General features: G+C 38.6%; 1 protein-coding gene across 3 annotated transcripts in view; it reads right to left on the bottom strand.

Annotated features, from left to right (window-relative positions):
* Positions 1 to 25673, bottom strand: part of DAAM1 (dishevelled associated activator of morphogenesis 1) — a 170526-nt gene that overhangs the window by 136555 nt on the left and 8298 nt on the right. The window contains exons 1-2 of one of the 3 annotated variants that reach the window (XM_081291302.1): positions 25080 to 25232; positions 22677 to 22809 (exon numbers count right to left, since the gene is read on the bottom strand). The exons of the other annotated variants lie outside the window; for them this stretch is intronic. The gene's annotated coding sequence lies outside the window, so the exon portion shown is untranslated. Of the gene's footprint in view, positions 1 to 22676; positions 22810 to 25079; positions 25233 to 25673 lie in introns of those variants that run through there. 3 annotated transcript variants of the gene reach the window in all.

The following is a 25673-nucleotide window of genomic DNA, read 5'->3' as shown; positions in this document are numbered from 1 at the left end:
CAACCTCTACGAACTTTCTCTACCCTCAAGAAGAGTCAAGAGGAGAAATAAGAAAGAGCTTACAGTTTCTCCTAATCGTACTCACAAGCACTAGAGCTGGCCCAGGACACTGGGAAAAGCAGATTATACATGAGGTTACAGATAATCCAAATGAGACAAGGAGAAAATCCAGGCCTAGATGAGAGGTCTCCCATTTTTCTGCATACTTTACACAGCATTAGATAAATTCTATAGGAATGTTTGGTATTAGAGCAAATAACACTTGCAAATCCCACTTCTAATACCTGGCCGCCCCAAACAGGTCTTTCAGGAACTTCACACAAACAAGTCTTGTAGTCTCGTGGCCAGCTGAGTCGGTTAAACTGTGTAAGAGGACAAGAAGGTGACCCACTTAGATGATCTGAAAGCACACCATCAGGGGTAAGGGACAGAGGGAAAGAAATGAAAAGGTACATCACACCCTCCTTGCTCATATGTGAACCACTTCTGTACAGCCAGTCACTTTATGAAAGCACCAACAGTATTTATAAGGCAATCTATACACATAATCAGAAGCTAAAATTAGAACACAAGACAATACTTCAAAAGCATATCATAATTAGTTTGATTCTGAAGAAATCAACATTTTAATTCTAAACAGTGAATTAGCTGTTTTACCAGAAATTCTACAAACCTATGCTAGACACATTAATTAAAGTAGAGAAGTAGAGAAAGAATATGATACAAACACAGCAATACAGAGAAGTAGAAGCTGTGACTTTGTACAACCCCAGGGATACCATTTGTGCTGTACCTATGCAACCAGAGTTCAGCAGCCCAGCCTACAGAGCCACCCACTTTCCTTTAAAATGATACAGAGATGCTACTGAATGCACAGTCTACTTCCAGATTGTAAGGAAAGAGTCTCCTATTGTACTTTCGAGATAAATGCCTCCTGATCCAATGAAGATCCTTCCCTCTTCGATCTTTCTCAACTTCAGTCACTCTTCTATTAGAAAAAGGAGAAAGGAGGCTTAACCTATGCTGTGGGTAAGCAAATTAAATTGCTTCTCTAGTTTCAGAGAGGTGAGAATCCTGCCTGCCTGGCATTCTAATTTCTCAGGGAATAATCCATCCCCTTTCCTTGCAGTCTTGGTGCCATGCCCAACTCTCCCCCAATCCTACCAGAAACGTGTTCATGCTGAGCACAGATCTGAGACAAGCCAAGAAGATTTTCCCCTGGAACCCAAATCCCCAGAATCTGTGCTTTCCTTACAGATATAAAGGCTACCCCATATAGTCCTGGGGTTTTTGTTTGATTGTTTTGTTTGTTTTGCTTAAATTAAATTTGGTATCTCTTACTTGCAACCAAAATACTTCTGATATATCAGCTAAAAATAAAAGCAGCTCAAAAGGGTTCTTTTTTTTTTTTCTTCTCTGTGCTTTTACAGAGGCACAAAACAAGAGAACGTATATCCAAGACTCAGGTATCAGTTCAACAGCTCTCTATCACAGTGAAAGTTCCAGAGAGACTCCAAAAGTAGTCCAATGAAAAATGTTCTGATCTCCAGTTTCAAACTATTTGAAATAATAGTAAGTACCAAGGAGACCATTCAAATGCAAATATATAGATAGAAGAATAGATAGATTTCTATGTATATAAATACACAGATATCATCAGACAACTAAAATACACTTTGATCGTGTTCCATTAGTTGTTCTTAGTTGACCCCAATGCCATGAGGATTGGGTTTTATAAAACATGAGTAAAAAGATTCAATGAATATAAATGTCATTCATAGATATGCATGGGTAGCATTACTATTTCTAACAGCAAAGATCTTACATTTTATAACACTGTGCAAAATGATTCCATGTACTATTCTTCTTTGATCTTCAAAGTCCTATCCAGTTAGTCAGGGAAGAGAGGCATCAAAATACTCATTTTACAAGGGAAGAAACTAGATCAAACCTTGCCCAGAATGAGAACTAGCAGAAGTGAAACTGGCCCAAGGACAGGCTCACATCAGTGTCTCTACTGCCAAACTGAACACCCCATGCACCCCATGCACCCCTCAGGCAAATTCAGAATCTTTAAACCTTCAAGAGTCCTCCCCAACCAATGGAAGAAGAGGCTAAACAAATCTGTAGAGCTGGGCTGGGAGGCCAAAACCAAGGTAGAGAGAAAGGAGGAAGCCCATCTTTATTAGAGGGGAAAAAACTACTTCATCAGTTTGTCTCATGGACTACATTCAGTTTTGGCTTTGGTGTAAGGGCTACTAATTACCATCAATAAATTAAGAGTAAGTGTCTTGGTCTGTTTTGACTGCTACAACAAATTCCCTCACGTTGTAAGGCTTGTAAACAGAAATTTAGGGCAGGATATAGCTCAATGGCAGAGTGCTTCCTAGCATGCTCAAGGCCTTGGGTTTGATCCCCAGCACCACGACCTTAAAAAAAAAAAAAAAAGAGTGTGTGTGTGTGTGTGTGTGTGTGTGTATTTTAAATATAAATATATATATTATTCAACAGAAATTTCTTACAATTCTGGAAGTTGAGAAGTCCAAGATCAAGGTGCTGGTAGATTTCATGTCCGGTACGAAGCAATTTTCCAGTTCATAGAATGGTGCCTTCTCCCTGTGTCCTCGTGACACAGTGGAAGGGACAAGGCACTGTACTGGGGCCAAAGGTAAGAACACTAATCCCACTCATGAGGGCTTCCAAACACTGGATCTTCTAACATTATCACCTAGGATTCAACATACAATTTTTGGTGCCACATCCAGACTACAACATTCTATTTCCAGACTCCCAAAATTCATCTCCTTCTCATATGCAAAATACATAGTTATTCTCAAAAGCCTCAAAAGTCTTAACTTGGCTCAACATCAACTCAAAAGTCTAAAGTCCAGTCTCATCTAAATATCATCTAAATCAGATGTGGGTAAGAAACTCAAGGTATGATTCATTCTGAGCTAATTTGCCTCCAGCTGTGGAGCTATGAAAGCAAACAAGTTACCTGTTTCCAAAATATTACAGTGGGAAAGGCCAAATGGAAGCCAACAGAACCACCTCTACTTGGGAAAATAGTAAATCAAAGCAATAGTGCATTCCTGGAGGGAATGCCAAGATTGGTATCACATCAAGGACCTGACAGATTGTTTTAGTCAGCTTTTTCACTGCTGTGACCAAAAGACCTAACAAGAACAATTTTGAGGAAGAACAGTTTATTTGGGGGCTCAAGATTTCATAGGTCTTAATTCACAGATGGCCAACTCCATTGCTCTAGGCCTGAGGGAAGGCAGAACATCATTGCAGAAGAGTGTGGTGAAGGTAAAAGGCTCAGGACATCACACCAGGAAGCAGAGAGAGCATCTAAGCTCAGTTCAAAATATATACCACAGGGCTGGGTTTGTGGCTTAGTGGTAGAGTGCTTACCTAGCATGTGTGAGGCACTGGGTTTGATTCTCAGCACCACATATAAATAAATGAAGAAAATAAAGGTCCATCAACAACTAAAAAGGTTAATATATATATTATATATATTTGGGATATATATATATATATATATATATATATATATATATATATATATATATCCCAAAGGCACACCCCCAATGACCTACCTCCTCTAGGCATACCCTACCTGCCTACAGTCACAATTCAGTTAATTCCTATCAGGGGGTTAATGCACTGATTAGGTTAAGGCTCTCACAACCCAATCGTTTCACCTCTAAATCTCCTTGCATTGTCTCACACATGCGCATTTAGGGGACACTTCATATCTAAACCATAATACAGATGCATAGATGATAATTTGTACCACATCCCCATTAAACTCTTATTTTGCCTGTGTAGAAGACATGTGGATCTTGGAAAATTATAGCACATTTCCACATCCTTAACCAAGTGGTGACTCTTCAACAGTGGCCACTTATACCAGATGCAATTTTATTGCTTAGGAACATTATCACGTCCCCTAATACTTGGTATTCAACTCTTGATCTGGCAAATGCCTTTTTCTCCATACTTAGTCATAAGGCACAGCAGAAGCAGTATGCATTCAACTGACAAGGCCAGAAGTACACCTTTAACACCTTAGGGGTACATTGACTCTAGTACCATATTATAATTTATTTCACAGATCTTCATCATCTTTTTCTTTCTCAAGATATCTTATAGGAGGGGAGGAGGCATGGGGGCAGGAAAAATGGTGGAATGAGATGGATATCACTACCCTAGATACATGTATGACTGCACATATTGTGTGACGCTACATCGTGTACAATCAGAGAAATGAAGTTATGCTACAATTGTGTACAATGAATCAAAATGCATTCTGCTGTCATATATACCTAATTAGAATAAATAAATAAAATAAAATTTTAAAAAAGATATCTTATTAGTCCATTAAATTGATGACCTAATGAGTAAGAAGTAGTAACTGTTCTATGTTTATTGGTAAAATATTAGCATGTCAGAGGGTAGGAAAAGAATCTAACATTTCAGGGTCTCAGTAAAATTTCTTGGGTCCAGTAATATGGAGCATATCAGGATACTCTTCCTAAGGTGAAAGACAAGTTGTTGCATCTATCCCTTCCTATAACCAAGAAGGTGACACAATGCTTAGGGGGCCTATTAGGGTTTTGGAGGCAACACATATCCCATTTGGGTGTTCTCCTATACCCCATTAAGCAAGTGACCTCAAAAACCGCTACGTGTATGGGACCCAGAATAAAAGAAGGTTCTGCAACAAGTCCAGGCTGCTGTGCAAAGCTGCTTTTCCTTGGCCATATGAACCAATAGATATAAAGGTACCAGGAGTGTCAGTGGTAAACAGGGATGCTATTTGGAGCCTCTGGGAAATCCATAGGTGAATCACCTGGAGCAAGGCCCTACATCATCCACAGATAACAAGTCTCCTTTTGAGGAAGAATGGCCTGCTGGCAGGCCAAGGTAGAAACCAAATATCTGACCATGGACCTACAAGTTACCATGCAACCCAAGCTGCCCATCATAAACTGGTGTTATCTGGCCCACCAAGCCACAAAGTTGAATGCTCACAGAAAGATCCCATCATCAAATGGAACTGATGTACACACGACCAGCCTGAGCAGGCCCTGCAAGCCCAAGGAAGTTACAAGACTTCTTACCACCCCTGGTAAGAAGTTGTAAGACTTCTTAAGTCACCCCTGTTGACCTGCCATTACCACAAACACTGCTTCCCCAGTTCTCAGGCCTTCCTTCAGACTCAGTTTGAATTACACTACCATCTTTCCTGGTTCTTCAGCTTGCAGATGGCATAATTCCCCCTCTTAATATCTACATATTTCCTACTATTCTGTTTCTCTGGAAAACCTGACTAATAAAGTATTGTTGGAGGCAACAATGGCAGTGGTCAATGAGGAAGGTATGTTATACGCCGGCTCATGGTTCAAAACCAGCAAAGGTTATTTTAATACAGAATATTTGACTTCTAGCACCTTTTAATATTTAACAAAAATAAGAACGAACAAAAAAAAAGTACACTTAGCATGTTTGCTCTAGGGTTAATCAGCACAAAGACAGCAAGGAACAAGAACTCACCCATGGTCTCACCAGAGGGTTGGGCCAAGCACTGGCTAATTGCTATGAAGTAAGTTTTTCCAGCCCTTGGGAAAAGACTGTAAAGGAAGGAATAAAGCAAAAAACAACAACAAAAGAAAAAACAAGCAAGCTCACCTACAAGGTTTCTAAAGATAGGCTTGTGATAGAGTAGGACTAGGGGTATTAAACTCCTCTTTAGAATCCTGTACTCGGCTATAGAATAGGCCCGCATTTAGAATTCAGTATACTTTCAGTATAGAAACTATCATCACTAAACACCAACATTAGAAAGAACACAGGTGTATGTTCCAAACCACTGAAGTTCATAGAAATGAACAAAAGAATATTTACATAGACAAGAAAGGATCTGTCTAATAACTGTCACTCCTCTGTCCCTTTACTAGAATTGTCCTTGAGCACAAACAGGTTATGTGTCTATTATATGGCCTGCACATAGTCTCAATTCTTGGATATTAGACACATAAAAGCATGCACAATTGGAAGCCATGTGTGAAAGGATAGGGGAGGGATGATTTTTATCCAATTCTGTTGATAAGTTTATAATTTATAAATTCAAATTTCAAGGTAGATACATATCCAGACTTAAAAAAATGGGCTGGGGATGTGGCTCAAGTGGTAGCGTGCTTGCCTGGCATGCGTGCGGCCCGGGTTCGAGCCTCAGCACCACATACCAACAAAGATGTTGTGTCCGTCTGCCGAAAACTAAAAAATAAATATTAAAATTCTCTCTCTCTCTCTCTAAAAAAATAAATAAATAAATAAAAAACAGACTTAAAAAAATATCTTCAAAGAACTAGTAGTTAACAGTCATACCAAAACCAAAATGATACCTAAGTCCCTAAACAAAATCTACATAAGCTGAAATTCATACATGTGCACCATTGGAAAACAGGCCAATAGTGATATCCAAGGTTAGTACGGTTTCAGTTTATTCTCATCTCATTGGACTTAGAATTAAAAGTTCTAATGGAAAAGTATCTAATGGTACATAATAACTTATGTATACAGATGCTCTTCAACTCACAATGGGTTGCATTCCAATAAACCAGCCTTAAGTTAAAAATATCTAAGTCAAAAATGCATTTAATTATATACCCAATAATAAAGTGAAAGAATCATAAGTTGACTCATCATAAATTGAGGACCATCTGCATACTATTTCAGAATATTTAACTTGCGTTTGAATATATGAGCAAGACTCATTACTGGATATTCACAGCCCTTAAGAAACAAATGAAAGTATAGCAAGAAAACATTACTAAAGAAAACTGGAGCTAAATGGCACATTCGTTGACTATTCTCGTATTAGGCTAGGAACAGGCAGCAGCAATTTCTCTGAACTCACCTAAGCAAAGTGCTTGATTTCCTGTGATTAATGTCCATTTCTTTTTCCTTTTGAGGCAGATAAAAGTCTACTCTCAGAATTTATGTTTTTCTAATGGTCAAATTCTAATTTGACCATTAGAATTTTCTGTGATGATGGAAATGTTCTATCTCCACATCACCCTCTACAATAAGTAGCCACTAGCCTGCATATGGCCAAAGCACATCTGAAAGCAAGCTAATGTGACTGAGGAACTTTGTTTTTTAAATGCAATTTAAATTAATCATAATTTAAATAATCACAAATGGCTAGTGGCTACCAAACTAGATATTACAGGTCATGTTTTATTTAATAAAAGAATGAAATCTCAGAATTCTACTAACTCTTGTTATGGTTTGGGCTATGAGTTATCCCCAAAAGCCCATGGGTAAGACAATGTAAAACAGTCTTGAGGTGAAATGATGGGGTTATGAGTCTTAACCTAACAGTGCATGAATTGGCTGATATGGATTAACTGGGTGGTAAATGTAGGCAGGTTGGGTGTAGCTGGAGGAGGTGCGGGGGGGGGGGGGGGGCTCTTTGAGATTTATATCCTTCTGGTGGCAAAGCCCTCTCTCTGTTTCCTACCTGCCAAGTCTTGAGTTACCTTCCTCCTCTTTGCCAATCCTCCATAATATTCTGTCTCACCTCGGGCCCAGAGCAATGGAGTCAGCCATCTATGAACTGAGACCTCTGAAACAGTGAACACTGAATAAACTTTTCCCCCTTTAAATTGTTCTTGTCGGGTCTTTTGATCACAGTGGTGAAAAAGCGGACTAAAACATCCTGTTACAAACCACACTGATATCATCAAAAGTCCATCAAAGATGAAAACATCAAAAGAGACATAAAAGGAGGATTTTCTGTGGTGCAACTAAAATGCGCATAATCCACTCACAGTGTGCCAGCTGAGGGTAACTGAAATGAAGTGTCATGGTGGCTGGCACTTGGCACGCTCTAAATCTGCAGTGCCTGAGAGGTCAGTCCCAGTCACTCACAGAGAGAGAGACCTGAGCTCAGCAGGAAATCAGGCTGCCTCTCTGAACCCACTGTGGTCAGTAATTAAAAAAAAAAAAAAAAGGCCCAGATACAGATTGGGAAGAGCTACTATCCTGCTCATAAGAACCATAAAAACCAACCTTCTTCAGACTGTTATTTCTCCCAAGACCAGGTGAAACACGATGCAAGATAAACAAATGTGTTTCAATATCAGTTCCAAAAAGTTAAAAGCTGCTTGTCTCCTATTTTGGGGAGATTGAGAAGGTATGATCAATACCTTGATTATACTTAATTGATTAACTTTCAATTAAGTCCATGCATGTCTGGGCCACAAACAAGTCAAAAGAAATATATATGTGCACTAAATAAATCTTTAAAATTCAATTACTTATAGTTACAATTGAAGTTAGTAAAATACATTAAGTATTTCAGAAATCACACAATGGGTTAGCCAACAGAAAACATATCCACCCCTACTATAATAGTGTGCTAATACTTCATTGTGATATTAAATTAACCCTTGAAATTGATGTATTAAAATTTTTCTTTTGTCTACACTATGAAATAATAGGTTTAATAAAAGGAGCAAATTGTATGGGTATGATCAACAGGTGCCTATCCAAAATTATCATACACACACAAACATACACCAAACCTCATTTTAATGAAACAAGATATTCATTTGACAGAATGTACTTAGAGCGGGCTGCTTTTAATGGAGAGGAGATTGGAACAAGGGGTCCTTTCCTGATTTGAGTAAGGATTATGAAAGACCCCTGAGAAGTCAGTGGAGATATGACAAGACAGTGCTCAAGGGCTCAGCTAAAACAGGTTGAAGGCCTTGGGGACAGCACCCACTTTCCAGACCTGCCTATATGCAGTGAACCCCCACCCACAAGAGGGGAATCTATCCTTGCAAACAAATCCATCATTCATAAAGCTCTGCTCTGTAGGAAAAAAAGGAGGGGAGGAATATGAAAGGCTGTCCCAAGAGACCAGCCTTCCCCATTACAGTGTTACTTCATTAGGCAAAATAATCACATTGCTTACTGTCCCTGTATGACCAAAAGTCATCAGCTGTGCCCAGAAGAGCGTAGGAGTTGTCACATTTCTGCATCAGAAACCATATTTACTAGTGTTTCCCACCCTGACCGACCCCAACCGCCCCCCCCCATCTACTCTACAAGGTAAAGGAGCAGGGATTTTTGCCTTGAGCGGGTTTACTGGGCACTTCTAGGACATGGACTTGCCTGCTCCCCACCAAGGTGGAGCATGAAAGGCCTTGTTATCCTGAGCTGAGGCAGGGCAAATGCAAATCCCTCGGCCTAGTGCGGAACTTTATGAGCCTGCAGTGGCTTCTGCCTGTGAAAAGCTGCTCTGCGGCCATCCTGCCAACAGTACAAGACAGCTGACCAGCATCCAGCCACTGTTTCTTTTCCAAATACCGACCGAACAGACCTTGATTCAGTTCTTAAGTTACGCTCGGATGGAGAACAGCATAGGGGAAGTACCAAGAGAGTGATTTTAGAGAAACGATCCTGGGCAGAGACCAAGTCCATGTTCCAACAGAATTGTTAATAACTCAGGGTTCCTTCATGTTGTTTGAACCCTCCGTGTCTAGCTGAGGAAAAGTCATATTTCTTTTTCTCTCCAGGGAGGAAAAAGCAGGAAAGTGAAATTTCTGGTAATGTCATATCCAGTCAAACAGGAAGGTGTGCCTGTAGGTTCAAGGCTGAAGGGTTTCCAGAGCTGCAAATGAGCCAATCGGAAAATAATTTATTTGATTTTCATTTGTTTCATTTTCCTCCAAAATCATCATTGTCTTGCTCCCTTTCCCATCAAAACAAGAGGAAACATTTCATAAACAAAAATAGTGCTTAGGAAACACTTGAGATATAGAGAAACTGGACGCTTCATTCATTGCTTGTGGAAATAAAAAATAGTGCGGCAAACTGTAGAAAACAGTTTCGCAGTTCCTCAAAATGTTAACTATGGTCTCTATATGATCCGGCCATTCCATACTTGGATATTTATCCCAGAGAACCAAAAACATATGTTCACACAAAAAACTTACACACACACACACAAAAAAAAATAAGTAAATAAAAAAAAATAAAAAAATAAAAAAAAACTTACACACAAATGTTGTATTCATGAGAGCCAAAGAGTAGAAAGAACCCAAATGTCCATGAATAAACAAAATGTGGTATGTACGTAAAATGGAATATTAGTTGATAATAAAAAAGGATAAAGTACTGATATGTGTCACAACATGGATGAACCTGTGGAAACATTACACTAAATGAAAAAGGCAGCCACAAAGGACCACATATTTTATGTCTTCCTTTATATTAAATATCCAAAATTAGCCAATCCATACAGACAGAGAGCAGATGAGCGGTTGCCTAAGATGGGACCAGGGCAAAGTTGTTAAACCACATGGCGAGAAAGGAGGCTGAAAGTATTGCCTCAAGTAAAGATTTCACTTTGACACAGTTAACAGAAAAGCATCTCTACCAGGGAGATGACCTTCCAGAGTACTAAGGAAGAAGGAAACCTGTGAAGGATCTGAAATAGCAGCTCTGCCTGGCCCCTCCAACTTGAAAGAATCGGAATGGGAATCATTGAGCACCCCACACTAATGCACATGAACTTGAACCAATGCACACGGGAGAAAGGATGAGCCTTCCCACACCAGGTACAGAGCTGAGGTATAGCACAGTGTTCTCTACCAACCGTCCCCAGTCCCTGGCTCCTGTTACCCTGGAGCACCTACAGCCTCACTCTTCCCAGGTAAACTGAGGTAGGCAATCCTAGGAGTCACAGTGGACTTGGCAGGGACATTTGGCTTTGGGCTAGCATCCCAGGCAGAAAAGGTAGCTCAAAGAACCAAAGGTGGCTGATATCTTAATGACATAATAGCATTGATCATGTTAATTTCATAATGGCAAAAGATAACCTCGGATAAGAAATAAGCCTTGACTGTCCTTTTTTTTTTTTTTTTTTTTTTGCAATCACACAAGAGTCTTTATTGCAAGCTCGAGCCTGGACTCACAACCGTTTCCGATGCAGGGACTCACAACCGTTTCCGATGCAGCGGTCCCGAGGAGTGAGTCAGTCCTCTTTTATAGATGGCAAAATCCAGGAAAGAGAGGAGAGATGCTGAAAATCAGTCAAGAACAAGTATGCCACACACACAGCAGGGCAGGCATAGCACTGGGAGAAGCAGGAAGAAAAAGAAACTGTCTTCTGACCATGATGTGAGCTCTTCACCATGTTGAAGGACATATAATGAAAATTAATGATAATAGCTTCACCATTCCTCCACCTACCCTGAACAGTGAGGGAGACCACTCCAAAGTAAGACAAGCATTTACACCTATGTCCATCCTTCATTCAAGGGTGGAAATAGATTCAAGTCCCCTGGCATTACAATGCAAGCAATTTTTCTTTGTGGCAGTTTACATCCTCCTTTAATCTTATGGATATCAGCAGGTAGAGGGGACAAATAGTGGCCTGTAATCAGACGATCTGGCTTCAGCATCAACTAATGGGGTAATCCCCAAACACTCTGGGCACTGCATTAAATCATGTATAAGATGACAACAAGGTGAGATCATCCTTAGTTTTGTTGTTTTGGGCTTTGGTTTTATTTGGGTTTTGTTTCAGTTTTTGGTTTATGGTTTTTTTGTTGTGAAATCCTTCATACAAATGAAATCTCATAGAGAACCTTAATACTGAAAGCTGAAATAAGTAGGAGGAAAGGTGGGGTCTCCTGAAAACATCTCTCCCAGAATCTTGGGACTCCACAGCAGAGCATGAAAACACCCAGGAGTTCCCTGAAATCAAAAACTTGATTCTGGGTTGTGGTTGTGGCTCAGTGGTAGAGCATTTGCCTTGCATGTGTGAGGCACTGGGTTTGATCCTCAGCACCACAGAAAAATAAATCAATAAAATAAAGGTATTGTGTCCATCTACAACTAAAAAAATTAAGAACTTTAAAAAATAACATAAAAAACTTGATTCTACCTTTAGTAGAATACTTTTTAGAAGTTTAACTGAAACCAAGGGAAAATGAAGTTTCTAATGCCTACTCAGAGGCAGGGGGTGGGAAGTCATGGTAGAAATATTACGAAGGGTCCCTCATTCATATGTATGTCAGTCTCTCGCACACATATGCATGCTTATTTTTCCAAATAAATTTAATATGCTGTGATTAATAAAACTAAAGTTCATTTAAAAGTGTTACTGACTTCATGGTCATGTAGGACTCTGATTTGTTTTTTTTAAATTAAAAGGAATTACCACACTCTAAAAGACTGGAAGCCACAAAAGAAAGAAAAAAAAAAAAAAACAATGTTCCACTTGAATTAAACAATGTAACTTGATCTCTTAAATATCAAGGATTCTCCCATCTCCAATAGTTAGATCCTTGGACTCCCAGCTGTGGCTCACAATGCTGTTTTGAGAAGGATACTGAGGCCCTGTCCAGGCCAGGCAGGAAGAAGGGGAGGGTCTCCTGTCTTGAGCTAGATATGCCAGGCTGTGTCAGCCAAATCATCCAAGATGCCATGGCAATCAGTGAAGAACTGAATTCCAGCTCTCCTTCTGTCATTATACTAAAACACAGAGAATTTTCTACAACATGAACCATAATATATGGCTTGAAACTCTGACTTAGTTACTTGCACCGTTTCTCCTGTGGCAACTGATAACATAAGGGCTTTCTGTTTAATGCTATACTTAAAAAAAAAAAAAAAAAAAAAAAAAAAGACTTTCACTTCAAAAGAGTTTATGCCTACCAACCAGATGATTATACCAAAGGCACTTTTTTTTTGGGGGGGGGAGTTGTTTTTGATTTTTATTCTATCATACTTGTCACTTGCTATTTTTGAGCCTTGATATTAAAAACATTTCTTCAATAGAACAAAACAAGTTGTACATTTGAGAACCTCAGTAAATACAAAACCAATAACAGCTACCAACTTCAGAAAATTTATGATGTTAAATCTTAGAAACTGTGTCAAAGCTTGACCCACTTAGGACTGGTCCTTTTAAAAATGGAAACCTACATCAAAAAGTTATAAAATGTGAGCCCATTCATCATAGATTCTACCTAAAACTGTCATAATAAGAATTAACAGGAAGCTGGGCGGGGTGGCACATGCCAATAATCCCAGCAGCTGCAGGGTGGGGGTGGGGGGCTGAGACAGGAGGACCTAGAGTTCAAAGCCAGCCTCAGCAATGGTGAGGTGCTAAGCAACTCAGTGAGACTCTGTCTCTAAATAAAATACAAAATTGGGCTGGGGGTGTGGCTTAGTGGTCAAGTACACCTGAGTTCAATCCCTGGTACAAAAAAAAAAAAAAAAAAAAATTAACAGGAAATGACTGAATTAGAAAATCACAGTGGAATGTTTTCTATTTCTTAAATTGGTAAGTTCATAAAATAGTAAGTTTATATTACTACAGTAATATAAACTTCTCCCTCTCTCATAATATTTGGATTATTTCATTGTTCTGCCTCCTCATTCTTCTATCAAGTTTAGTACAATGGAAAACTACTACTATGCTTTCTATAACATAAAACAACAACAAAAACTGCTTGAATACTTTTAGTATAGGATTTTACCAGCCACAGAGAAAGGAATGTTCACAATCACTGTTCTATCTCCTATTAAAGATTTTGCAACTGCAGGTCAAAAAATGTAGACCCCTAAGGTAAACTATTTCAAGGTCCATTTTACATTGGTGGTGTCGCTTATTCCCACGGTGTGAGGAAAGCATCTCATTTTTTACTCAGAAAGGTATTTGGCATTCTTGGAAATTCTGCTACTTGGGTCAATGTTATAGAACTTGGGATTGGAATGATACCCAGGAACTAACAGATCGGCTAGGGAAAAATTTTCATTTTCTCAGCCTAGGAAGAACATGAATTAACATCTCATAAGTAGTATGCAAACATGACCTCCTTGGCATCTTAGTCCTTCCTCCAGAGAATCCTCTTGTAACAACCACTGTGCCGTTGGGCCAAACCACATCTCCCAAACAAGTACTCAGGGACCTACCTGCCAACATCTGCCTTTCCAGAGAGTGCCACTGGAGATGTGTCTGTTCAGGGCATGTTGTTTGTTATTTTTTAAACAGAAACAGGTGCAGAAGTTCAAAATAGTGTCCCAGAAAGTAAAATCTGAACAGAGCCATAATACTAAGTAAATCGTCTTGTCTAAGCTTGCTGGAGAATGCTTTTACATCCTATTACTTGCATTACCACAACCATCTAAAATTAGTTTCTGAATGCTTTGAGGAATGTTTACTTCTCTGTTTAAAATTAAAACAAACCTAAAGCACTTATGGTAAAAGAAAACCCTTTTCCCCCCACAATACTGATTTATGACATACTGACATGAAGGTGATCATATTGTGATGACTACAGCATTTATAAAACAAGGTGCTGTAGAGGTAATGCTGCAGATATTTTCACCAAGCACTTGAGTATCTGGTTTACAGTCCCATTTATAAACAAAATGAGCTAAGGATAACATTTCTTTTATCACATAAACCATTGTAATATAAACTTCTCCCTCTCTCTTCAAAATATTTGGATTATTTCATTGTTCTACCTCATTCTTTCAAACAAGTTTAATCCAATGGAAAAACTACATATCATCTCCCGGGTCCTGTGTCTGCACAAAAGAGTCTTCTCTGTGTCTCCCCATCAACAGACAACCACAAAGACTAAGAAACCACTAAAGCAAACTCCAGGAAATGCAAATTGGTGATAAAAGGAAACAGGAGCTGGCCTGAGGCTTCCCTCCAGATAATGAGGAAAGAGCCTGTTAAGAGAATTAATTATGCAAAACTGAAGCCAGAGACCCTTAATCACAGGGAAATACTTTAGGTCATTTTATATGTGCCTAGAGATCTCATCAAAGTTTCCTTTCAACGGGTTTCATAATTGTTTACTCTATTTATGAAAAGTTCTGGAAACTTCATTTTTGCATTGCTAAATCATGTTTTTTGACCAGTTTAAAAATATTGAGATTTAAATTAGATAAAGGGGCAAAAAGGCCATTTAAGCAAGAAAAAAAAATAAGTCACCTAGGGAGGAAAGTTCTATACAACAAATTTTGTAAGTGCAAACGAAAATACAATGTGCTAGCTTCAGCCAGTTGTTCAACCTCAGATAACTTTAAGAAATGAAGTGAAAGATGCTTTCACATGATGTTGCTATCAATGATGTTAACTGGAAAGGCCTTCCCGGAGGACAATTGGGCAGTACTTAAATTTAAAAAAAAAAAAAAAAAGAAAAAGAAAAAAGAAAAACCCACGCACAACTTCAAAATTTTATACCCATTGTCTTTTTTATTTCGTTTAAAAGAATATATCCTGAAAGAATTAACCTAAAACTTGCAATGCTGTTGATAATAATTTTAAAAGAAAAACAGGAGAATGATTACCCTGTGCCATGCATTAAAAAGGAAATGAATATAGTCATCTAAGAAGTTTATTAAGAGTTAATAACATAAAACATGCTTAAGACAACATTTAGTTGGGGGAAGGATACAAAAGAATACTAGATAATATACAATCGAAAATAGAAGCTTAGAGATTTGTCTCTATTTCTATATACATTCATATGTTCTCACTTTTTCCCATAGTGAGTTCATATTACTTTTGTAACCAAAATTAAAAATAAAATTTTAAGTTTCTGACATAGTTTCAGAATGACCTTGAAAATTCCCCATGCTGGGCAAAGCAACACTTCTCAGAGAAGGGACTTCTGGCAGGAAAAAACCCAAGAGTTGCAAGTAGGCAAAGGGGACTGACCAGCACGCATCCTCTCAGGAGTGCTGGGTGTGGTGTAACAGGCTCTGCAGAGGCTGACTTTGACTAGTCAAATTAAAATTGGTAAAATTTTAATTAGGCCAGTGTTCTCAAAGTGTGTTCCACAGGCATCTTGGGGAATCACAGATATTTTCAGTGTGTATGTGAGTACAAAATTTCACAGCATGATGTTAATTGACATTTTCATTTTCACTCTCTCAACAAATATACAGAATTTTCCAGAAGCTTGGATGAAGTCATCACTCAGATGACAACTTAAGTTTCACTATTGGTATTTTAAAATGAGTAAGTGAATAGTTTTAAAGTTGCTCAATTTTAGTTTCTAGCATGATAAATACATTACACAAACAAATCTCTTTGAGGTCTTCAATTTCGGATAGGGCCAAAGATTCTTGAAACTGCCGGACCAGATTACTTCATTGCCGGGTAAGTGAAGGAATCAATTGACAAAAATTACCCAGGAATGTATGGACTCCTGACCACAGCACAGTAAATTAATTTTGTCTGGAAGTAATCTAACCATTTTATGTGTCTAATATATATCATCGGTCCTTTAGTATATTCAAACGTTTTGTATATACCAGCCAATATATTTCAGCATTTCTGATTATGGAGATGGTAGACAGATAGATTATATAGACAAACAGTCAAATAAGCAGACATATCTGTCTGTTCTTCAAATTCTCCGATGAGCTGGTCTGAACATCTTACTGGTTCCCTTGTTAATTTATAAGTTAAATTATTGGCATTTATTTATTTTATGATTTTGAGAATCTTATTTTTCAACTCTTTCATTAGTTATTACTAGCAAACTACAAATAGATCAGATTCTGTAAATAGGCCTTAACACTAACAGAAATGAAGGTGAGGGACTAATTAAATAATTAATCAAACCAGATTTTAAAACAAATGAAAGCTGCCAGGTTTTTGTTCTCGTGACTAAAAGGCTCAGGGGTCACTCCACTTGAACTGGGCTAACTGGGCTGCGCAAAATAACCACACAAAAGACACAAATACCTTTTTCTTTAGGGTCACTGTGATGGCTCCTCTGACCTTAAGGGTGGGGGGGGGGGGGGGGGGAGGGAGAGGGAGAGGGAGAGGGAGAGGGAGGGAGGGAGGGAGAGAGAGAGAGATTGAGGAGAAGCTATTCAAATGAGGCAAGGGGTCAGGTTTCAGGGGGCTGAGTCTATCTTCATGATGTCCACTGTCAGCAGGTTGACTGACATCTAAAAAGGCCACACCCAAGGTCCCAGTAAGAGAAGGAGACACACAAAAGGCACTTCCATGGAAGATTCTACCCTAAACAGGGCAAGGGGTTATACTACAAAGGAACAGGTGAGCATGGCTCTACCCATGGGGCTGTAGCAAGACACACCCATGAAGGAGACACTGACCCTGGAACCCAAGAAGGGTGGGGAAAGCTCTGCCACATTTCTGTGACTGAGCACCTCAGCACCCAGCTGGGGAGTATGACTCATCACGAGCAAGGTTGATCTCCCACAGAAAGCGGTAACAAATGAATTTTACTAATTCAACAAAACAGACCCTGTCAAAAGTTTATTTTCACTCCTATTTCACTTACTATTTTGTGCTAAATATAGCTGAAAATAATACAAACTGGATTTTCAAAAAATTTAGGAGATGAGGCTTGGTTTCTAATACAGACACAGGATAAGACTCTGTCCCCATCAGCCCTTCATTGGTTGAAGATACTGTAGGCTAAAATTCATTTAATACACCTAACCTTCCAAACACCATACTCCAGCAACAAGGCACAGCAGAGAATGTGGGTTCCAGATGGCTGACAGGAACTGCAGTTCAAGGCTGTCACCCAGCACTGTCAGAAGGAATCATCAGATCCCATATCGCTAGCCTGGGAAAGGTCAAGATTCAGAATTCAAAGTACAGTTTCTACTGGACGTGTGTCGCTTTTGCACCAACGCAGAGGGGAAAAATTAAGTCAAACCATGTTAAAAGTCAGGACTTTGGTGTTTCTTACCAGTTTCCTCAAAGTAGTTTGATTCTAATGAGTTTCTGCAGTTAACCTGTGGCATTTGACAAGCTTTAACCTTTTCTTCCATTTATATAAAAACAGTATAGTAAGAGTGCAACAGGTGTCAATACCTCATCTTATAGATGAAATGCCCAACCCACCGAAAGATGAAGTGACGGATCCAATCTTACTTGCATCAAGAGAGGCCGGGAAGAAGCTCCTCGGCTTCTCCATTTTACACAGCATAAAACACTTCTTGGTTAAAATCAAGACTCCCTCTCTTCCAAGCCAGACCTTGCAGACATACACATAAGTGTACATATTCTGTGGAGCACTCTTCAAACTGAGACACTGCCAAATTAGATTAATCTAAAAAGTGTTTTACTTTTGAATTATGGGTCATATTTTTACAAAGTAATAAACGTTTTCTAGTGTCTACAATGTTTTCATTAAAACCCATGGTTTTAAATATTCCTACTTATAGATGAACCACTATTTATACATGAAACATAATTTAAACTAAGTCACAAAGCAATTAATGTAACTTTTCCAAAGTGAAACAAAGTTTTCTAAGGCAAGGTTCTGCAAACTGTCCTTCATAAGCCCGCCCCAGTCCCCTGTTTACACACCCTCATAACTGTTTATTTGTGCATTGTCTAGGAGATTCTGCACTGCCACAGCAGAGTTGCACATCTGGCAGGGACAGCCAGCTAAGCCTGAACTATTTACTAACTGGTCCTTTTCAGTAAAAGTCTGCTGTCCTCACTCTTAAGTGATCATGTTCTTACTTATCCAAGGTTATCTTTTTTTTTTTTTTTCCAAAGTGAAATTTAAATTAGATAACCTATTTTCTTTCAGTGATGATCCTATAAAAATACCTCCTAAAACTAAATGTTGCTTTTTAAAAGCAGAATATTCCTATGGTGAGGCTTTGGAATACATATATACATATATATATATTGTGTTCTTTGAGGATAAAGGACATGTCTTTGGACAGTCTACAGACATAAAATAACTAGCAAAGTCTCACTGTAAAAAAAAAAAAAAAAGATTATGTCATGACCTCAATATTTAAAACCTGGTTATTTTCCAAAACTCAAAACTAAAATACTTTTCATGTTTGATATTTTGTTGTTATTGCTATTGTTTTCATCTTAAAAAGCTAAAACCTGATTCAACAAAACCACTTAGGGCAAAGATTTGCACTAATACAAATATCACCTAAGATATCAACACATTATATGTTTTCTGTAAGAATTTTAATTGAACTAATTCATACGCTATAAGCATATAACCCTTAGACTGCTCCCCAAAATAGGAATCTAAAAAACCTGATGCATTTTTTTTAATTCCCAAATGTAAACAACCTTAATACCTATTTGCACATGATCTAGCAAGGAGTGTCTACCATACTGTTTACCAAATAACTTATTTAGCTCTAGTGACCAGATAGTACAAGGCACCAATTATTTTCATTTTAACTAATTTATAGAAAATAGAAAAAAATAAATAAAAACAGGAACAAGCTGTACCATGAGTTCCAGACTGTGGGAAATTCTGCAGAACAAATAACCTGGTTCTTTCCAAAATAATTTGCAAGGAAAAAAATAACTGCATGAGATTTAGAGAGGTTTAAGGGACATTAAAACACACACACACACACACACACACACACACACCATGTACAAACCTTATTTAAATTCTGAGTTGAACAAACTTAAAAAAGAAAGAAAATTTTAAAACTGATCAGATGTTTGATGATTTTAAAGAATTAATATGCATGATTTTAGATATGATAATAAATCTTTAGTTATGTTTATAGAGGCTTGTGTTTTTGAAGATATATACTAAAATGCAAAAATGCTTATAGATAATATTATATGATGTCTAGAACTTGTATTTTAAAAATCCCAGAGTTAGGGGAAAACTATTGAAGGCAGAGATGAAAGATTGGTCATGAATTGGTAATTGGACAAGCTGTGGATACATGCTTGTCGAGGATTCTTCGACCGGTTATATTAATCTCTCTACATATGTGTGTATAGAAATTTTTCAATAACATATATTTTTAAATCTTCATGTTCACACTACTTGAAAAAAGATAAGTAGCAATAGGAAGCAATTAAGTCTCGGGGAGGCATTTTAGGGAGACAGAGCAGATCTAGAAGTATATTGGTGAGGGCGGGGGATGTGGCTCAAGCGGTAGCGCGCTCGCCTAGCATGCGTGCAGCCCGGGTTCGATCCTCAGCACCACATACAAACAAAGATATTGTGTCCACCGAAAACTAAAAAATAAATATTATAATTTCTAGGAAAAAAAAGAAAAAGAAGTGTATTGGTGAAGTACCATCCATTATGATGATTTTTTTAAATTCTGTGTTTTAATTTTAATAAGCATCAAGACTATATTGGCAGATGGATGTGGTGGTGCAAGTCCACAATCCCAGCTACCTATAAAGCTGCACAGGAGGATCTAAAGTTTGAGGTCAGCCTAGGCAATTTAGAGAGACACTGTCTCCAAAAAAAAAAAGTAAAATGAAAAAGGACCTAGCATGTAATAAGCTCTGAGTTCATTTCTCAGTACTGCCAAAATAGAAGGGGGAGGAGGAAGAAGAGGAAGAGGGGAAAAGAAGAGTCTATTGGCATATTTGTGTAACTTGGTACGACAGAACTTTAAATGAAGTCCATCACCCCTGACTGCATGTAATTTCCCACAAGTATTACCTGTGAGTATAATGAGTTATCACCCTTATGATTATGTTGTGTTATAGGCCAAAGGAAGATTGTTTGGGGCGGGCCTGAACTAATCAAGCTGAACTAATCAGGTTCACTCTTTACACCTGCTGGCCTGCAAGGAAGAGAACTAAAGTTAATCTTTGGCTCACAGCTACCAACAATCTTCAGTCCTGTCTTCACAAGGAAATATAGTCTGTTAACTAGCAGTAAGCTTATAAGAAGCCCCTGAGCCCCAGATGAGAACAGCGGCCTAGGCTGACACCTGGATTTTAGCTTGCTGCTGAGACCCTAGCAGAGAATCTAGCCACAGCATGCCCAGACTTCTGACTGGTATTATTTTAAGCCACTAAGTTATTATGCAGGAAAACACACGCACGTGCACACGCGCACACACACACACACACACACACACACACACACAAAATATGCCTGGATAGCATCTTACATCTAAATAGCACTTCAGCATCTCAAGGCCTACCTTTGCATATGGGCTTCTTCTAGAACCAAGCAAGTACCTAAACTTGCAGCAATTTAACTTCTAATTCAGTGTTTCTCAGAAGATCATTTATCCAAATTTGAGAAACCTTGAACTACATAATCCCTGATAAACGAACTAGTTTTTATCCAACACACATAGCTTTGCAGGCAAGAGTTCATACTTGAATGCTTTTTATAGTGTGAAGTTTTCTAAAGCAGAAAAATCCTGCAAAATAATTGAATGGAACAGATTGAAAGCAAATTGTGACTAAACCAAATGCATCACCAAAACTATAGCTTATCATCATAGTAGGTATAAAATAAAATATAGCTCTTTATCTCCTACTCCCTAGCTCATGATTAGAAGACATGATAAAAATATAGGCCAGATTCCTCTATACAAAAATTTCTTTACAATACAATTTTCCATATTTCAGGTGATCTATAAATATTAAATAATTACCACGACTATTCTTTTACCATGTTACACTTCTGTTTAGAAAAAAATGACATGTACATTAACATAACAAATAGAAAAATAATCTCTGAGATCTAAGATAAAATTTACATGTCATAAAATTATCCATATAAAGCACCCAATATAGTGATTTTTAGTACATTCTTAAATTGTATAATCATTACTACTTCTTCCAGAACATTTTACTCACCCCCAAAAGAAACTTTATATTATCTTTCGCTGTTGTTGTTATTCAACAACATGGAATTGTATTTTTCACTCACATATAGTACAAATGATAACCAGCAGGGTGGCTCTAACATCCTTATTCATTTTGTCCTTTAAAACTGTCATTCTTTTCTCAATACCATATCACACTGATAAATTTCTCTAGTACTAGAAAACCTTGGCCATCTGAGACTCAAAATCAGCATTCAGGAAATAAAAGAATGGAGGTAGATGATTTAACCATAGGGATAAAAAGTGTTGCAAAAATGGGTTTGGATTGTAGACTATTATTTCCTATAAGTGATGCTGTAAACATACCTTTGAAAAGATGGAATGCTCTAAATAAGCTAAGCATGAGACCACTTGCAGTGAGAACAAAGAATCTTTCATTGGGGAAGCTCTTGACCTATTACACTGGTAATCTGTTTATTTCAGACACTGAAGGTAGATGAAGGTCTGAGTTTTAAATAAATAGAACAATACTTCTGTATTCCAAAGGAAAAAAAAAATGTGGAATTCTCTAAAAATATTCAACAGCATAATGGAATGGCCATGGCCAACATCAGATATTTTTTACACTACAAATGAACAATTCAATGATGTTTTAAGGTATGGTTTCCAAGGCTTATGGGATTGGCCAAAAATTACTCAGCATATTTTTACTAAAAGTTATTTCTTAGATTTTGCTAGAAATCTCGGCTTGAAATTCTACCTTTTAAAAAGTCCATCTTATTGTATTCCCCCCATTTGGTCATTCTAACTCTGGACCAAAGGCAAGATCCTCTGTGGGGATGTGGTGCTGGCACATGGCATCAGCTCAGAAGGAAGTGCAACACACAGGCCATGCCACAGGTGCCAAGCCAGAGAAGACCAAGAGACTGAAAGGAAGCTCACAGAGTTTGCTGCAAATAATCTAGATCCTTTTCAATAATAGAGGCCAGAAAGAACATTTATGTCTATTCTCCACCCTCTTTGATCTCAAGGAAGCTCACAGTGATGACTCTTTGTGATTGGGTAGTTTCTGTTTCCTTTTCTTTCAGACAGTAGGTTGAAATGTTCATTGACTCCACCCAGGAAGGGATCTTGAGGAAAGGATAACTTCCAGAGATAGTTTTTCAGTTAAAACTGCGAAAAGATAATAAAGCTTCAAGCTTATTAGAAGCATTGGGCCCAGTAGATTATATAAAGCACACTATACCACATGTACATGACTTTTCCTTTTCACAAGTTCAAAATGCTAATTTTTTATAAAAAAAATATTCACACAAAATGAATGCAAATTTTTAAAAGGTAAGCTGCATCTTTAATCAGCCAGGCAGACAACCCCAATTGGACTCATGTTTCCCAAACCCAAAATTAGTCCCTCACCTCCAATTTTCAGTCCTGACTAAATGTTAGAATTACCTGGGGGACTTCGAGAATCTTGGAGATGAGGCCCCAAACCCAGATCTACTGAATCAGCATCCTTCGGCTTCTCTTTCTTAAATCCACCATGGAAATGCCTGACTCCCATATAGACTAGAGAAATAGACCAGGCCCAACAGCCCTCAAACAGGGTGGAGATCTCCCAGAAGTCTCACCTATCCTTCTGAGAAGGAACTCGATTTACATTTTAACTGAAACTGTGTGCTGCTTGAAGCAGCATCTTTGCATTAGTTGTGCAAAACAAGGAGTTTGGGTTGGTGAATTAAAACCTGACAATATTTTTGCTTTGTTCACTAAAAAAGCAAGTGCAAGAGCTGCCACAGCCCAAATTTTAGAGTCAAGTTTAAAAGACATTCTTGCTTGGAGGAGGAAAAAAAAATGGACTATCACTCTGTTAATCCTTTTCAGAGCTCTTCCCACACTGCTGATTTGAGATAAGCTGTCATTTTTCAGGACTAAATCCTTTTTTTGTTTGTTTGTTTTTTTTTTTAAAGCATTTTGACCACTGGCAACAATGACAGAGCTGGCCTTTCCTTTCCTCAAAGCCTCATCACCCTTATCCAGAGATAACATTACTGACCTACCAACCCAGGTGATGGACTTCAAAGTTGTTTATTCACTAGCTCTGGTGGGCTTACCCTGACATAGCCTCAGTGTCTCACACAGTCCCCTGTTGTGACCAAGGACATGTCCTTAAAATGTGGCTGACCTCCCAGGCTGTGGTCATGGAAGAATGGAGAAGTGACCCCATAGGGTCTAATCCACTGACCTTTACTCTGCTCTAACCAACTGCCCAAATAAATAAAAACAGCAGGGAAGCTCAGTTTCCCAAATGAAATCCAATTTATCCCTAAATATGCAAGGCTGGTTAGAGGCTAAAAGTTCTCAGGCCATCTAAAATCTGTCAGCTGGCTCTCAACCAGGGTGATTTTCCCCCAAGGATACAGCCATGTCTGGAGACACTTGTGGATGTTCCAACTGGAGGAGGAGGTGCTAGGCACCTAATGGATAGAGACCAGAGATGCTGCTAAATATCCTACAGTGCACAGAATAGCCCCCCACAACACAGAATCATCCAGTCCCACATTTCAATAGTGTTGAAGTTGAAAAACCATGAATCAGAGTAGGAGAATGGGTCGTTTGCCAGCCCACTGACAGATAATCCTTTGAAGACACTCTCGTCCCACTTTAATTTGGTTTAAAATAGGGATCACAAACTCAATGGCTTTAAGGGCCAAGGAGGTAAGAAGTATCACATAAACTAAGTGGCTCTGAATGAGGCATAAGGGTGTGGTGACAAATCAGAGTATAAATGTTCACTAAAATCATTTCGTTTTTAAAAATACTGTGCTGGCCAAGCACAACAGCTGGCTACCTTCACCCCCATGGACCACTGGGGGTTGAACAGATGGGAAGATGATCACAGACACTTGTCTAGCCTCCTCCCTTCTACCCTAGGGAATATCCCTGAGCTCTCAGGTTAAGAAGAGATCAGACCTGAGGGGTTAGCTCCAGCTAAGAACAGGATCTCAGGTACACTGCACCAGGCAGGGGCCAAAGTGGGGAAACTCTGATGAGGAAAAATAGGGTTCCCTCATACCCATCCTTTTGGGGAAACCCAGTAGACATTATATCAATATTACACAATGCCACATTAGTGAGGTCACTATTTTAAGATGTTAAAATAGTGTTCTTTTACCCATTGAGGATTTTTACCCAGGAGATAGTTTATTCTAGGTGAATACTCTGTTTTACATCTAAAGAAAGAAATAGAGGCCCAGGAAATTTAAAGGGATCATGAAGAAAACCCATATCTGAACCTAAAATCAACTGGCATTTTTTTTTTCTTCTAACTGCAAAAAAAAAAAAAAAAAAATTGAAAAAAAATGAAGAAATTCCACTCAAGGTATCATGCATGACTGAGCTAATTTACCAAACATGTTAGACATAGACTTTACATTTAAACCTACTTGGCATTGTTCTTTTTCTCCATCAGAAAAAAACTATTAACGTGTTTGCCCCAAGTCAGTGTTTGAAGATGTCTTTTCCACACAACACAAGGATTGAAAACAGACTAAATACTTCTAGCTCCTTCCCGATCAGCCTGTGGACAGAAAAGCCAAATCAGCAAATGGAAATCCAAGAAGAAGGAAGCCCTGATAGGAGTCCCCCTGCGTGGACACATGGCGTTCTGCTGAAGGAATTCCTGGCCTGAAGAGGCAGGATAAACAAAGGCAATCCAGAGGGAAACAAGTGATAAGATAAATGAAACCCAATAATTCCCTCTGTCCTCCCCTCCACCTACTTCCTACAACATGTTCCATCAGAAAAACAACCTGAGCTTGGGGGAATTAAAAGGTAAGTTGGAGGGTTAAAGGGGAAGATGTGCTTTCTTGTCAGGTCAGTGAGTGGTCCCCTGATAAGGGAACCTGGCCAACTGGGGACAGTCATCCTGCCCCACCCCCAGGGAGTCCCTGAGAGCTGAACTAGCAAATGACAACCCACAGAGTACATAGTAGGGAAAGGTGGGGTACGGAAGAAAGGTAACTTCAGTCACAGCCTGA

The sequence above is a fragment of the Spermophilus citellus genome (genome assembly GCF_964194105.1).
Source record: "Spermophilus citellus genome assembly, chromosome: 4".
Classification (NCBI taxonomy): Eukaryota; Metazoa; Chordata; class Mammalia; order Rodentia; family Sciuridae; genus Spermophilus; species Spermophilus citellus.
The sequence above is the reverse complement of the archived record's forward strand: the minus strand, read 5'-3'. Positions and strand labels throughout refer to the sequence as shown.